Consider the following 14363-nt stretch of genomic DNA (forward strand, 5'->3'; position numbering starts at 1 on the left):
ACAAAACAAAAAAAAAAAATGTAATAAAAAAAAAAAAAAAAAAAAAAACAAAAAAATCAACAAATGTCGATATGTTTTTATAATTTTTGTCAGATTTTGTAAGCGAGAAAATGCATTGTTTACATGTTTTTTTTTTAAATTTTTGGATGATATATATTTGTTTTTGCCAGACATTTAATAGACTTTAGTTTTGAAAAACACCTCATAAACATAGTACACCACAATTGTATATGTTGTTACACTTAAGCTTTTCAAATGGATATCAAATGAATAACACATAACTAGTTTTACGTTTTGTTTCTTATAATTTTCCAGCGGGATACCAGTTGTATACAAAAGCATACCAATTGGATAGATCATTAACTAGTTTTAGTTTGGATAACTTGGTTTGAAATCTTAAATACGTCTTGTTGTTTCTATATTTGCTGGATTATAGTTCGAAACAAAATAGACACCAATTAAAATTACATGAAATATTTTATGTTGGTTTACATTATATCTAATTGATCTCCAAATTGAAAAATAAGAATGACATTAAATTGGTGTCCAATTTGTATAAATTTGAGAAGAATGAAGCTAGCAATGTAAAACAATGACCATTTTATATTGTATTCACCTCAATTACATATTGTTTTATATATTTTTGCAAGTCGGACACCAGGTGGATACCAAAAGAATACCAATTGAAAATTACACTAACTAGTATCAATGTAACTTTAATTGCATACCAATTACATACCAACATTACTTAATCAATTGTTCACTATATATTTGAAAAATAATGAACAATTGATTAAGTGGTGTTGGTATTTTTGGCTTACATTGTATCTACTTGATCTCCAAATTGAAAAATAAGAATGACATTAAATTGGTATCCAATTTGTATACATTTGATATTTTAACTTGAGAATTTAAGATAAAAAATAAAAAATAAAAAAAATATATGAAGTTGGTATCCACCTTGTATAAATCTGGAATGAATGACGCTCACAATGTAAAACAATGACCATATTATATTGTATCCACCTCAATTACATCTTATTTTATATTTTTTTTCAAGTCGGACACCAAGTGGATATCAAAAGAATACCAATTGAAAATTACACTAACTAGTATCAATGTAACTTTAATTGCATACCAATTACATACCAACATTACTTAATCAATTGTTCACTATATATTTGAAAAAACAATGAATACATAAAATGAATTTTATAGTACTCATAATAATGTTCTAGAAATTATAATTCATTAGCTTAAAAGACAGAATGAATCAAAATAATTTATAATTTTTTTGGTGCAGGGTAATTCGATCATGAATGTCTTCCTGTTGTGACCCTCTCGATGACATGTATTGTATGTAACTTTAGACCTCTTGAATTTCACATCAGCAAACCCCTTCCAGCGTTCAAGTTTATTCACACATTTCATACCTATTTCATGCCAAAATTTATTAATTATTCATACCAAGATCATGCCACTATAATAATTCATTCCATCTGAAAATCAACATATTTCCCTGTTTCATTACGAAATCACAGTCAGTTTTAAATAAAACAAAAGTTAAAAAAAATATGTGTTGTATTTATATTCACATTTCATACAAACCTAATACAAATTTCATACAAATCATGATATAGACAGTATACAAAATAATCAAAAATAAAATAAAATAGAAACGTACCAATAAATTTAGAGAATGTCATTAACTACAGTTTCACAACAATTAGGACGTATTATGAACAAAATATTGTTTATACAAAAAATATCACAAAATTAAATCTAGTATACATAAACAAAATCACAAAATGTGATTTACAGTTTCATTTTTTTTTTTACGTTACAGTAATATACAAATACAAACAATATATCATAAAACATACTAACATGAAGGATCCCATCTACCACCATGTTTAATTAATATAAATAAGAAGTTGTCCATCACAACAAAATCAAGACTTTTCAAATAAAAAAAAACTGGATTTACTCGTTAGTGACAAGAATTCTAGAAAAAAAAATGAAGAGAGAGAAACTTTGAAGAAAATGGATAAAATTAGATTATTTAATTAATTTTAACAGATTAGAGTGAATTAAGAAAAATAAATATTCCTAATTAGTTTGAATCTCCTAAATTTATGCTAATTAACAATTATCATCAATGAATTCAAAATCACTTAATACACATATTTCCATTTTTTTTTCTTTTCTTTTATTCAAAATCGATTTATTTTCCTTTTTTATCTTTTTATTTTATTCAAAACAGATTTTTACAAATTTAGCCAATTCCACCTAGCGTTGCAGATATGGTTTTATGAGTGTTGTCATCCGTTTGACAACAAAATTGCTATCTGTGTTGCAATGGTCGCATTGCGTATTCTCAATTGGAAGACATTGAATGAGATTATTTTCTTCGATGACTTAAAGCAATTAGAAATATGTTAAATAATATTAACTTTTCATTCCAAAGACACTACAAATTTCATCCTTAAAAATCATTATAATAACAACACACTCGTCTTTATTTTTTCATACAGATATAATCCAGACACTACATTACAAACAATTTTCATACTAATTTAATACACATTTCATACAAAATTCATCATTCATTCAAACTATATACATTTCTCGTACCCAATAATTAATTACTGTCACCCAACTTTATACAGAAATAACAAAACTAATATAAACTCAACAATTTCACATTTAATACCAACTTAAAACACTTGTCATACACTTCGTCAAAATTTCAAAAAAACTTTTTTTACATATTTCTCAACACACTTTCATACATAATTCATTCGACTTATTCTATCAAATTCATTATCGACTTAAATCACTTTTCATGAAATTCGTCAACATTATAATTAACTTTTTTTTACAGAATAATTAACACACTTTCATACAAATTTCATTTAATTTATTCTATCAAATTCATTCAAAAATACTACATTAAATTTATAATTTCACAAAACAACAACAATATACAAAATAAACAAATAAACAAAAAATCACTATATATTATACATTTCACAAAGTTAACAAAAAATTATATCAACATGTAACAAAAAATGATTCCACCTTCAATTACTCGACAGTTTGATCTTTTTTTTTTTCATTTCGCTATCATTCAAAAACAAACGCTAAACAATAATATAAACGTACCCGAAGGATCCCATCTTCCACCATGTTTGATTATAATTAATACGTAGTTGTCCATCAAAACAAAGACAAGAATTTTCAAAGATAAAAAAAAACTATCAATTTCTCGAATGTGGGAATTTTTTTGCAGAAAATTGAAGAGAGAGAATTGTTGAAAAAAAATATCTGATTTTTATATTTGATTTTAATTGATTTGAGTGAATTAAGGATACTAAATAATCTTAATTAGTTTAAATCCCTTGTTTCGTGCTAATTATTTATTATCTACAATAAATTCAAATTAAATTAACACCGCAATTTCAGTTTTTTACATGTGTCCATTAAAAAACGTTTTTTAATTTATTTTTCTTTTATCTCTTTATTTTTTTTAAACTAACTTTTTTTAATTTATTAAAAAATTAGTTTTTTTTTAAAAATTAATTTGTTTAGAACCTTGAAATTTTTAATGTTATAACTTGAAAGTCTAAATCTACTGCTATAGCTTGAAAATATTACTATAATATATGTCATATATGAAATTTACACAATAAATAATATAGCTACTATTTCATTTATTTCCTTTGAGTAGCTACAATTTCAGACAGTTTGCTATTAATGGGTTCCACAAATTTGTACAAGTAAAAAAAAAAACTGAAGTTCCTTTTATACACCACCACCACCGGCACCAACGTTCATGATGAGATCTGAGATGTTTCTCTTCTCGGCAAGCTTGGCGAACAAGAGAGGCTAGTAAGGCTCGACTGTGATATTTTCTGCTTTTACAAGAGCAGAAATCTTCTCTGCGGTGATGGCGATGTCATCATCGTGAAGGATCAAACAAGCGTAGGTACTAGCAATTTCTCCGAGCGACATTTTCTACTAAATCAAATTACATGTTCCTTAAAAGACAAGAAAATGGTGGTCTACTTCTTTGGCTGCTGTTACTGAGTTCTTGCTGCTTATTTGTATAAAGATATATACAAATCAAAGCAGTTATTTTCTATCCCCATTTACACCATTTTCTCTTATAATCTCTCACCCAGATTAGTTTCCTCTCATCCACATTATTTTTGAATTTTCGATTCTTTTCTCTCTCCATTTACACAATTTTCTCCTTAATTCTTTCACACAAATTAGTTTTCTCTCTCCAACATTATTTTTGAATCGTCGCCATTACTCTCCCGAATGTGCTATTAAAATTCCAGGTAACCGCCAAAAACATGTTGAAATCAACTTTATATTTTTTTTTCTTTGTATTCTGTATAATATTTTTAATTATTTTCATTAATTTTCATATACATATACAAATTCAACTAATACAAATTGTTATTTATATACATATTACACATATATACATATACAACTGAAAAGCAAAACAAAAAGAACATATACTTATACAAATTACAGCTAATACTATTTCTTATCTGCATATAGATTTCACAGATAGACCTATACAAAGAACACATACATATACAAATTACAGCTATATGTACATATACAATGGACAAGCCTAACAAAAAACACATATACATATACAAATAACATCTAATATACAAACACAATTATCATAATTAAAGATGAACATGATTGTATACATATACACATATAGAAAAAAAACTGAAACGTTTTATATACAAATTATCCAATTGTATAAATGAATTTATACAAAACTGAACAATTTGTATATAAATTGGATGTATCTAGCAAATAATATAAAATAAAAGCTCCATAGCAAACATAAAATTTGCTATGGAGTGCAATTATGCAAACTATAACTATAACATACAAATATGATTTTTATGTTTGCTATATGTGAAAGTTGCTCTTTTTTGTGTGTGTGTCATTAATTAACACTCGCAACTTAATTTTAGCTATAATTATGTACACATCTCTCTATGTTGTCTCTCTCCTTTTTTATACATATACAAATATAAATTATACAAATACAAATTATACATATACATATACAATTATATGATAGATATACAAATACAATTTCCCTCTCAGCCCTCTGTCGCTCACCTCACTCCCCCCTCCCAATCTCACTCGCCTCTCTCCTCCCTTTATGAATCTCGTTCCCAGGTATAAAAATGCATATGTATATCAGTTACACATATACAATTATCTGACATATATACATATGCAATTCAACATATATACATATATAATTCACCTCTCTCCATTATTTGCCCTCTCAGTAGCCTCTCTCCTCCCTCTCCTAATGACTATAATTAATAATAAGAGTGAATTAGAAATTATGTGATAAATTATCTCTTAATTTTCTAAAAAAGTAAACAAGTAAAATTGAATAATTATTTATAATATAATAAATAAATAAAAATGGACAGAGGGAAAATTTACTAGAAAATAATGTTCGTAAAATGAGTTGGTTGATATAATACTCATGATTTTTGATAACGTGAAAACTGTTGTTACACCCTGAAAATTTTAAGTTAAATCCGAACTATTCTTTATTACGTGTAAGATAATATCGAGTGATTCTACAATTGTCTATATGTGAAAAGGTCAATTCTTTAGTGTGAGAATGGATTTGGGTGTGAATTAAGGTCACTAGTATTTGAATCTTCTTTCCAGCGCCACCAGTTTTACGTCAATCTGAGTTCCGAGTAGAAAGTTATGACCATTTTAGTAATCTAATACATTGCAATGACGAATTAACCAATGGGAAAACATTAAAAAGGGTCATTTTTGTCTTTTTACCTCTAAGGAAATTTTAAACGGATTTCTTGACTAATTAAAGTCCCAAACCAATCATATTTTCATCTCTTGATCCAATATTCTCTTCTCTCTCAAATCCCAAGGCAAACCCTAAGGAAAAATCAAAGTAGAAAACTTTCATTCAAGATTCTTTCAATCTTTTTCAAGATTCTTCTTCAAGGTAAGTTCCTCTCCAAGAATTCCATTCTTTCCAACTCAAATTTCTCCATACAGTTATGAATCACTAATGAAAATTATAATTCTTGGTCATAGATATTTCAAGAAACTAATTCAAGAATCTCAAGAAAGGTTTTCTTGATTGTTCTCCTTCAAGCTAAGGTTTCAAGGCTTCTAATCAAGTTCTGCAAGGCTATCATAGTGTTGGACTAGTTCGTCCTCACGCCCTACATCTACTTTCAAATAAGTAAAAGAGTAATCTAGAGTTCTATCCCTAAATTTGAGTATTCTTGAGATGAGTTGATTTTGAGTTCTTGAGTTTTTGATTCTTTTTGAAATTCTATTCCTAATTATTAAATTGATATATGTTATACATTAAGATTCTTGAGTTGATTTGTTCACGTCTATATTCCAGCATGAACTTTATGAATTGAGTATTCTTTAGATGAGTAGTATCGTTGAGTTCTGAGTATTTGAGTTTTCTATGTTGAGATCCTTGAGTTGATTTAATCATGTCTATATTTCAGCATGAATCCTATTTTGAATTATAAATTTTGAGAATCTTTTAAAGCCAGATTTGTGTTTTAAACTGAGTTTTGTAGGAAGTAAAGAGGAGTTTGAGAAAGAGTACAAATGAACTAAGTATTTCCCAAATGTTTCATTTTTACATGAAGAAAGAGAGTATTGTTTTGAGAAAAGAGAAACTTTGATTTTTAAACGAGTTCATGAGTTCAGAGATATTTCAGAGCAGTTAACTCTTTTAAGAGAATAGTTTGAGCAATTATCTCAAACCAGAGAAAGAGTATGTTTCATACATTTGAGCATGAGTTCATATATTATTGGGAGTAGTTTTGATCACTGATATGGAGATGAGTTCAAACAACTCAAAATCTTCATAACATGGGTGCATAGTCATACTTTTTAGATGAATCTTTATTGCTTAGTGGATCCACTTAGTTGAGGTGTACTATATTCCGACACGATTTAGGACAGTTTTGACAGCGTGGGTGAGACGTTGCATCATCATGTAGCTCACAGTGATTGTTGTCGCGTTAGAGAATCTCCCAAATAGAGTTAAAAGTGTTTTTTATTATATAACTTAATATGTTGAGTTTAGAGATAAGTACGTAATTTTGTAAAGTTTTAATGATTTCACTTCATTATTTCTTTACATTCAGTTGAGTATATATTTATATCTATTGCAGTTCTTTCATTCAGTTATTTGTCATTCAACTATATTACATACTCGTACATTCAATATATTGATGTCATTCAACCTGCATCTCTTAATGATGCAGATACAAGTTCTTAGGATCCTCAATAAGAGTCTGTTGGGATCACTTCATCCGTTCGTCAGATTTTGAGTAAGACCTTCTATCTTTCGGAGGACTCTAGTTTTATGAGTTGTTAGTAGTAGTTCTTTTGAGGAGTCGTGAGTCTTGTCCCAACACTCATCTTTGTATAGTAGAGGCTTCATAGATAGAGAGTTTTGGAGAGTCTTTCAGTTTCAGATGTTTTATTTAAAATTTATGTTTCATACTCAGTATATTCAGGAGTTTTGAGATTTATTACACTATTGATTTAGCATTTCTTTCAGTTTGATGCTTGTGTATCCATGAGTTAGTCTTCCGCTTGTAGTCAGCCAAGATGAGGGTTCGATTGGAGGCCAGCAATGGCTCTCGAGTGTCGGTCACGTCAAGGGTGTAGGCTCGGGTCGTGACAACTGTTCTCTAACGCCACACATATTTTTCTTTTGTCGTTCACTTTTACTTGTTTTTAATGTTCACTTTGCACATTCTTTAAGAACTTAAGAATGAATGATTTGAAAAATGATATAGAATGAATAATTAGTGTTAACCGTAATAATATAAAAAAAATTGTATTTCTCTTGATAATGCTTAAGTGAACAACTAAAAGAAAAATATTTTAAAATGAATAGTTAATACTAAAAGTAAAATAAAATTTATTTTCATCTTTCTCTTGATATGATAAAAATAGATAAATACAAATGCAACTTTATTTTTAATATAATAAATAAATAAAGTTAATTCATTAAAAATAAACGGAGCTAAAAATGTGACATGACATTTTTAAAAAAAAACCCTTTTTTAGTAATATGAAAAAAGTAATAATTTTTTAATTGGATAATGACTTAAAAGAGTTGAGCAATTTATTGTAAAAAAAAAAGGAATATAATTTGAATAAATTAGGAATAGTTAAGCGATATTATAGTCCTAAAAGAAACAAAAATAATATTTCTAGGCAAAATTTCAAACATGAATGACTATCTAAAAAAATTGCTCCTAAATTTTTCATAATAAAAAGTATACACAATAATGTATCTTTAATGTGGTTTTGTGAAAGAAATATTAGTAAGAATCTATTATTACCAAGGTTGGAGTTTCATTACGGAGGAAGACTCATCTTGGGCCAACTTAGGTAAACATTAAAAATCTTAAATAAATTACGTAATGTAACTTTATGAGTTGCAGTGTAATTATCTCTTTTAGTTCATGTTTTCCATTTAAACTGATTTAAACATTATCAATATATTTGGTAGGGGTGTTTAAAACCGAATCGAATTAAATCGAAAATCGAGCCAAATCGAGAAAAATAATCCGACTAGTGGTTGGTTTGACTTGGTTTGGTATTGGAAAAAAAATCCGATTATTTTTGGATTGGTTTGGTTTTAACTAAAAAAAAACAACCCGAGACCAAACCAACCCGACATTATATATATAATTTTAAATTTTTATTTTATACATAAAAATATTTACTTTGATATAATTTTTAAATATTTCTTATACTTTTTCATAGTTTTTATCTTTTAATTTATTATTTCACGTTTGAAACTTAGAATTCTGAATGGTTCAATAAAGATTATAGTCCACAGATGTTGGTAATTATAATAAAGCTTAAAATCAAAATTAAATTAATATTAATGCAAAAAAAAAATCAATTCAACACTAAGAATGACAATAATATTGAATATTTGTTCTTTGATTTTACATTGGTTTAGACAATTCAAATACATAATCTAATTTTAATTTCCTTCAATATTTAGTCATGTAACTAATACTTATTAAACTTATTTTAGCATGATTTAGTACTTTTAAATTATGATAATTTTCATTATGACTTGTTAATTTGCAATATTTGTTTTACGCAATTTCATTATTATTATTTTTTTGTTGGATATTTTAGTGTCATTACTCATATCATAATTTGTGTTATTCTCTTAAGAAACACCTTAGATAGTTGTATTTTGGTAGGACTAAAGAAATATTTGAAGTACAAGTAAATTATATGTTTGTATGAATACTTTACCGGAAAAACTCAAAGATCCAAAAAACCCGAAAAATTCGAAAAAACCCGAGGTTGAAAAACCCGAGTTTGATTGGTTTATAGATTTAAAAATCCAACACAAATGATTTGGTTTGATATTTGAAAAACTCGAACTTACCCGGTCATGTACAACCCTAATACTTGGCATTAAAAAAATAAACTAAATTATACATAAGTTAGTAATAAACATACTAATTTCCTCTCTAAATTAAAGTTTTCCTTCTGCTCCAAATTACAAAGTTGAGCAATATTTACCCCTATTCCCTAATTTATGTAATGTAATATAATATTTTGTGGACATATTTTTTATGAGGAATTTATTTGAATTCTCTATATAATCATTTTCTAAATAAAGATAGAATCCATATTTTAGATGGTGAAGAAATAAATAATATTAATCATCTCGTGTTAAGATATAAATATAGTAACTTAATATTTATATGGGTATTCAAATTAAGATATATTAATTTTAATAAATACAATCTCCCTTAACACTATTAAAGATGTCAATAAATATAATGTAAAAGCTTACCATGCAGGTGTATCTTCCTTATTTATGTTTAGTTGGTCATAAATCATAATGGAAGTAAATAATTTATGTTTAGAACAAATCTTAAACCCTAATTAAGTAAGCAATAGGAATATTTAGCTACTTTATGCATCCATGGAGCATCAACCTCCTCAACCGGTAATGATTTGTTATTTTTCTCCATCAGATTATTTCCACAATTTTATTTATTGCTTTGATGTAGGAAAATTGTTCTTTTTGCAGGATTGTATAATAAAAATAGAGGCCATCGGTTGTTGTGAAAATTGTGCCGAAAGAGTGAGGAAAAAAATTGTTCGACTGGAAGGTATGTACTTCTACCCTTGATACGGAGTTTTAGAAAAATTATACTAATTTCTATCGTTGTGTATCTCTTGCTTGTCTAATATCTAATGAAATTTTGTGTACAAAATGATTTGATTTTACATACCTAATTGACTTTTGAATAATATTAAGGGATCCAGTAGAACAACTCATTTTACCACTTTCAATAAAAAAAACAACTCTTTGGGGTGCTTTCTTATTGTCCCTTTTTTTCCTTACTGTGTCGGTGGGAGAAGTTAATCTCAAGTTGAAAATAAAATTTGAGATTTTGAATATAACCTAAGGCCTAAGGGACTTGTCCCATCGGCTGGATCAGTAACATTTTTATTTACCCTTTAGGAGGGCTCAACCTCTCGATCTACAGATTGATTATGGATGTACTCAACCATTTAAATAAGTTTTGTCCATTATATTTAGTTTTAAATACTGAGTAACATTATTTTCTCAATATCTAGATAATTATTTATTTCTATTATCTCCATTGTTTCAATTTTTACGTGAACATTTTTTAGTATGTTTTTCAAGAAGAATGTCACTTTTTATATTTTGTAATTGTATAGTAATTCTTTAGCTTGAACATACCACATGTTACGTTTAACACAACAAGATTTAAAGATATTTTGACACATTTTTAAGACTACATAATGATTTTTTTTTAAATTTTAAACTTTGTGCTCAGTCAAACTAAAACACATAAAATTAAATAAAAAAAGTAAAAAATTAAAAGTCAAATAAAATAATTATTTAAGCATTTGATTCCACAAAATATGAATCGTCAGGTGATAGTTGGTGGTGGATAGTAAGGGTGGTATTGTGGTAGAATTGATGGATAGCTATAACAGTGGTTGTGATTATAGAGGTGGTGACTATGATAGTTGAGGTGATTGGTGATAGTACCTGATGGTGTTGGTGGTGGGTGGTAGAGGTGGTGAGCAGTAATAGTGGTTGACAATGATGATAATTGTGATGGTGAAACTTATCGGTATCTTAATATATGACTAGTAGGGATGGCTCACAGAGTAGGTGAATGTAATGGTAGAGGTATTTGGTAGTTATGTTGATGGTTGTAATGGTAAAGGTAATGGTGATTGTGGCGAAAAAGAGTGATGACAACTGTTGCTGGGGTGGTGATAGTTAACAATGATGGTAGTACCTATTTGACAATTGTGATTGTGGACAGAGTAGTGATGGAGAGATAGTCTATATAGTAGTGCGTGCAGAGTCAAAATTTTCAATAGGTGCAACCAAATACCGTAAATGACATGGAAAGTAGAAAATATTTGATAAAATATCATTAGCTTTCGTCTTCAATAAAATTCATTTTTTCATATGGATGTAGTTTGTTAACTCATATTTTGTTTTGTTGATAGGTGTGGATTCAGTTGAGATAGATAGAGAAAAGAGATGGGTATATATAGGAGGGGATGTAGAACCTCAGTTACTCGTTGACTACCTTACTCAGCGAACAGTGAAACCTAACAGTGTAAAACTTATATACTATTGTTCCAAGGAAGCAACAACTCATCATGCCAAGAACCAAACTCCAATGGAGAATAATAGTCATGTCAAGGAAACTTATTGTCATATGCCTAGTGATGATCATGCCAAGAATAACGAAAAAAGAGAAGGTGAAAATTACAATCAACATCATACAAGGGGAGACTACGATCCAAATCATTATGCACCACGTAAAGATTGGGTCCATAAACCTGAAAATTACGTAGCACAGCCACAGCCACAAAAACAAGATCAATATCATACATCTTCTGAATGCAGGAATCCATCTTGTGATTTTCATGCTTGGAAGAGACAAGGTAGCACTAGTCGTTTTGATTTTGACATGCGTTCTACTAGTGCGCGGTGGTTGAGAGAGGCGCCACCACTTTTTTATGGATACAATGAGCCTATTATGCGGCCACCGGGACAATTTCCTTATATATGATGTGAGTGTTGTTAGAAAAATGATGAGGTCTTTTCAATAACTTATATGTAGTCATGGATAGTAGTAGTTTGTTGCTGATAGGACTTGAGAGTTGGAAAAATGTTTAGTGTTATCTAGTGTGCTACCAAGTTAAAATGTTACAAATTACTGCAACACCTCCATTTGAAATTGGCTTTCTATTGTTATATCTTCACATATACATTAAGATTAAAAAAAAAGAAGATTTGCTTTTGCTTTCAATTAGTTTTACTTACTATATGTTTAAGATTTATTATTAATGTCAAATTTTGCAGTAAATAGTGTAGTAATAATACTGCAATTTCACCTTCACACACATTGGAAGGGAGGGAGTATATTCTAAAGAGATGAACAATTAGTTAAAGAATTTTTCATCTTTATATTTTGGACTATATCACAATCATATACTGAATTTGGTGCAAGTTCTTGAATTACATCACAAATAGCGGTCATACCTCAACAGTGATTAATCCATTCCCAAAGCACATGTAAAATTGATACTAATATCCAGAACAGCTCTGCCACCTTCTTGTGAAGGAAAATCTAATGGTAGTTGTTCAGTGCAAGACAAGTAGGCTGTCGTGTAAATCAAGTAAAGTTGTTATGTGCTTGTTTTCGATAAAATGATCTGCTACACCACTATGTGTGGCGCCAAAGTTAACCTTCCTTCCACAGATCACAACCACCCTTTACCCCAACAGCACTTCCAAGGCGGCTAAAATCACTGGGCTACAACACCTTATTATGTCAAGGGTGTTCAGAATATGTTATTTAATCACTTTGTATATCATTTTACTTATATATACGCTATTATTTTTCGATGAATTGGACACCCTTGCTATAACATAGCTATGCCCCTGGATCTCACATTTCAGGTCATGAAGTACAATACTGAACGAGTGAATCTTTTCTGATACATATGGAATAGACGTGTCCATGATTTATATGCAGTCATCTTTTTGAAACACCTGACCTATCCATGACTAAAAATCTGAATGATATAGACAGACTAAGCTTGAATGTGTTACAAAGAGGACATTCAGGCTTCTCATTATATTGCAGGAATGTGTGAAGTGGATTAAATTTTTTGCGGATTAAGCTCAACCCGCCCCACCCTATTGTCATCCTTAAATTTTTTGAGAGAATTGCACTCTCCCACCAGTACCAATAATCGAGTACTTGCATTCTCCCACCCGTACAACACCAGATTACTGCGCACGCAAATGGGAAGAAATCTTAACTAGTCAAAAATTGATTGGAAAGGCCAAGATAACAATACGAGGTAAAAAAGAATTACCTCATTCTGGTAAGCTACAACGACTCTTGTACCTGAAGAACAACAACTTTAAGATTTCAGAAAGATAATATTTAGTTACGTAATGAAGCTAAGCACAGAAGGGTAATAAGAGAGACCGACAAGCTTCATAGACTAAGGAGACGTACTGGTCATCTTTCTCGGCTGCCCTCATAATCTCCAGCTGCGCCGCCAGCGGACCAATCCCATGGTTCAGAATTTAGATAGGGTATTGGTCGACAAGTTCAATGTTTGATCATTTGCTCAACTTACATCGTAGTTCAATTTGAATTTGAACTAAACGATAAATGATGAGCTAGCATATAATTGTTGCCCACTCATCTATATCAGTCATCAACCAATTTCTATTTGGTCTTGATCAGATTGAGAATGATAAAAATTGTGAGTTAATATGTCACAAAATAAAACTAATCCATACAATAAATTAGGATTTTTTTTTGACAACCAAGTTGCATTTACCTAAAGGACCAAATTCACCCATTAAACAACTGTCGAGGAATGGAAACAACTCGATTTGAATTCGTCCACTTTCTCTTTCAACAAACAAAAAGAAAAATAGGGGGAAGAAACAATGAAAAGATGTATGAACTGTACGTTGATTTGAAGGGGAAAAATATACTTCAACCCAATCAACTATTATTTTTATTCTACTTTTAACATATCAAGAAAACACAATTAACTGTTTTCATGTTTTATCCTTAGTAATAAATATTTTTTTTCAATTAATAGGGATAGTATGATATAAAACACTTATATCAATAATTATTTTCTTAATAGATATGTCAAGTCAAATAGTGACATCTGACAAGTAAAAATGAACGGAGAGAGTAATCTTT

The 14363-nt window shown here is 29.0% G+C and overlaps 1 long non-coding RNA gene across 1 annotated transcript; it reads right to left on the bottom strand.

Annotated features, from left to right (window-relative positions):
* Positions 1–12567: 12567 nt before the first annotated feature.
* On the bottom strand, positions 12568–14363 carry LOC102580761 (uncharacterized). Its single transcript, XR_001473945.1, has 3 exons — positions 13656–14363; positions 13510–13541; positions 12568–13423 (listed from the first exon to the last, which is right to left on the bottom strand). It is a non-coding gene; the product is annotated as an uncharacterized lncRNA (long non-coding RNA).

This window comes from Solanum tuberosum, unplaced genomic scaffold, assembly GCF_000226075.1.
Source record: "Solanum tuberosum cultivar DM 1-3 516 R44 unplaced genomic scaffold, SolTub_3.0 scf00135, whole genome shotgun sequence".
Classification (NCBI taxonomy): domain Eukaryota; kingdom Viridiplantae; phylum Streptophyta; class Magnoliopsida; order Solanales; family Solanaceae; genus Solanum; species Solanum tuberosum.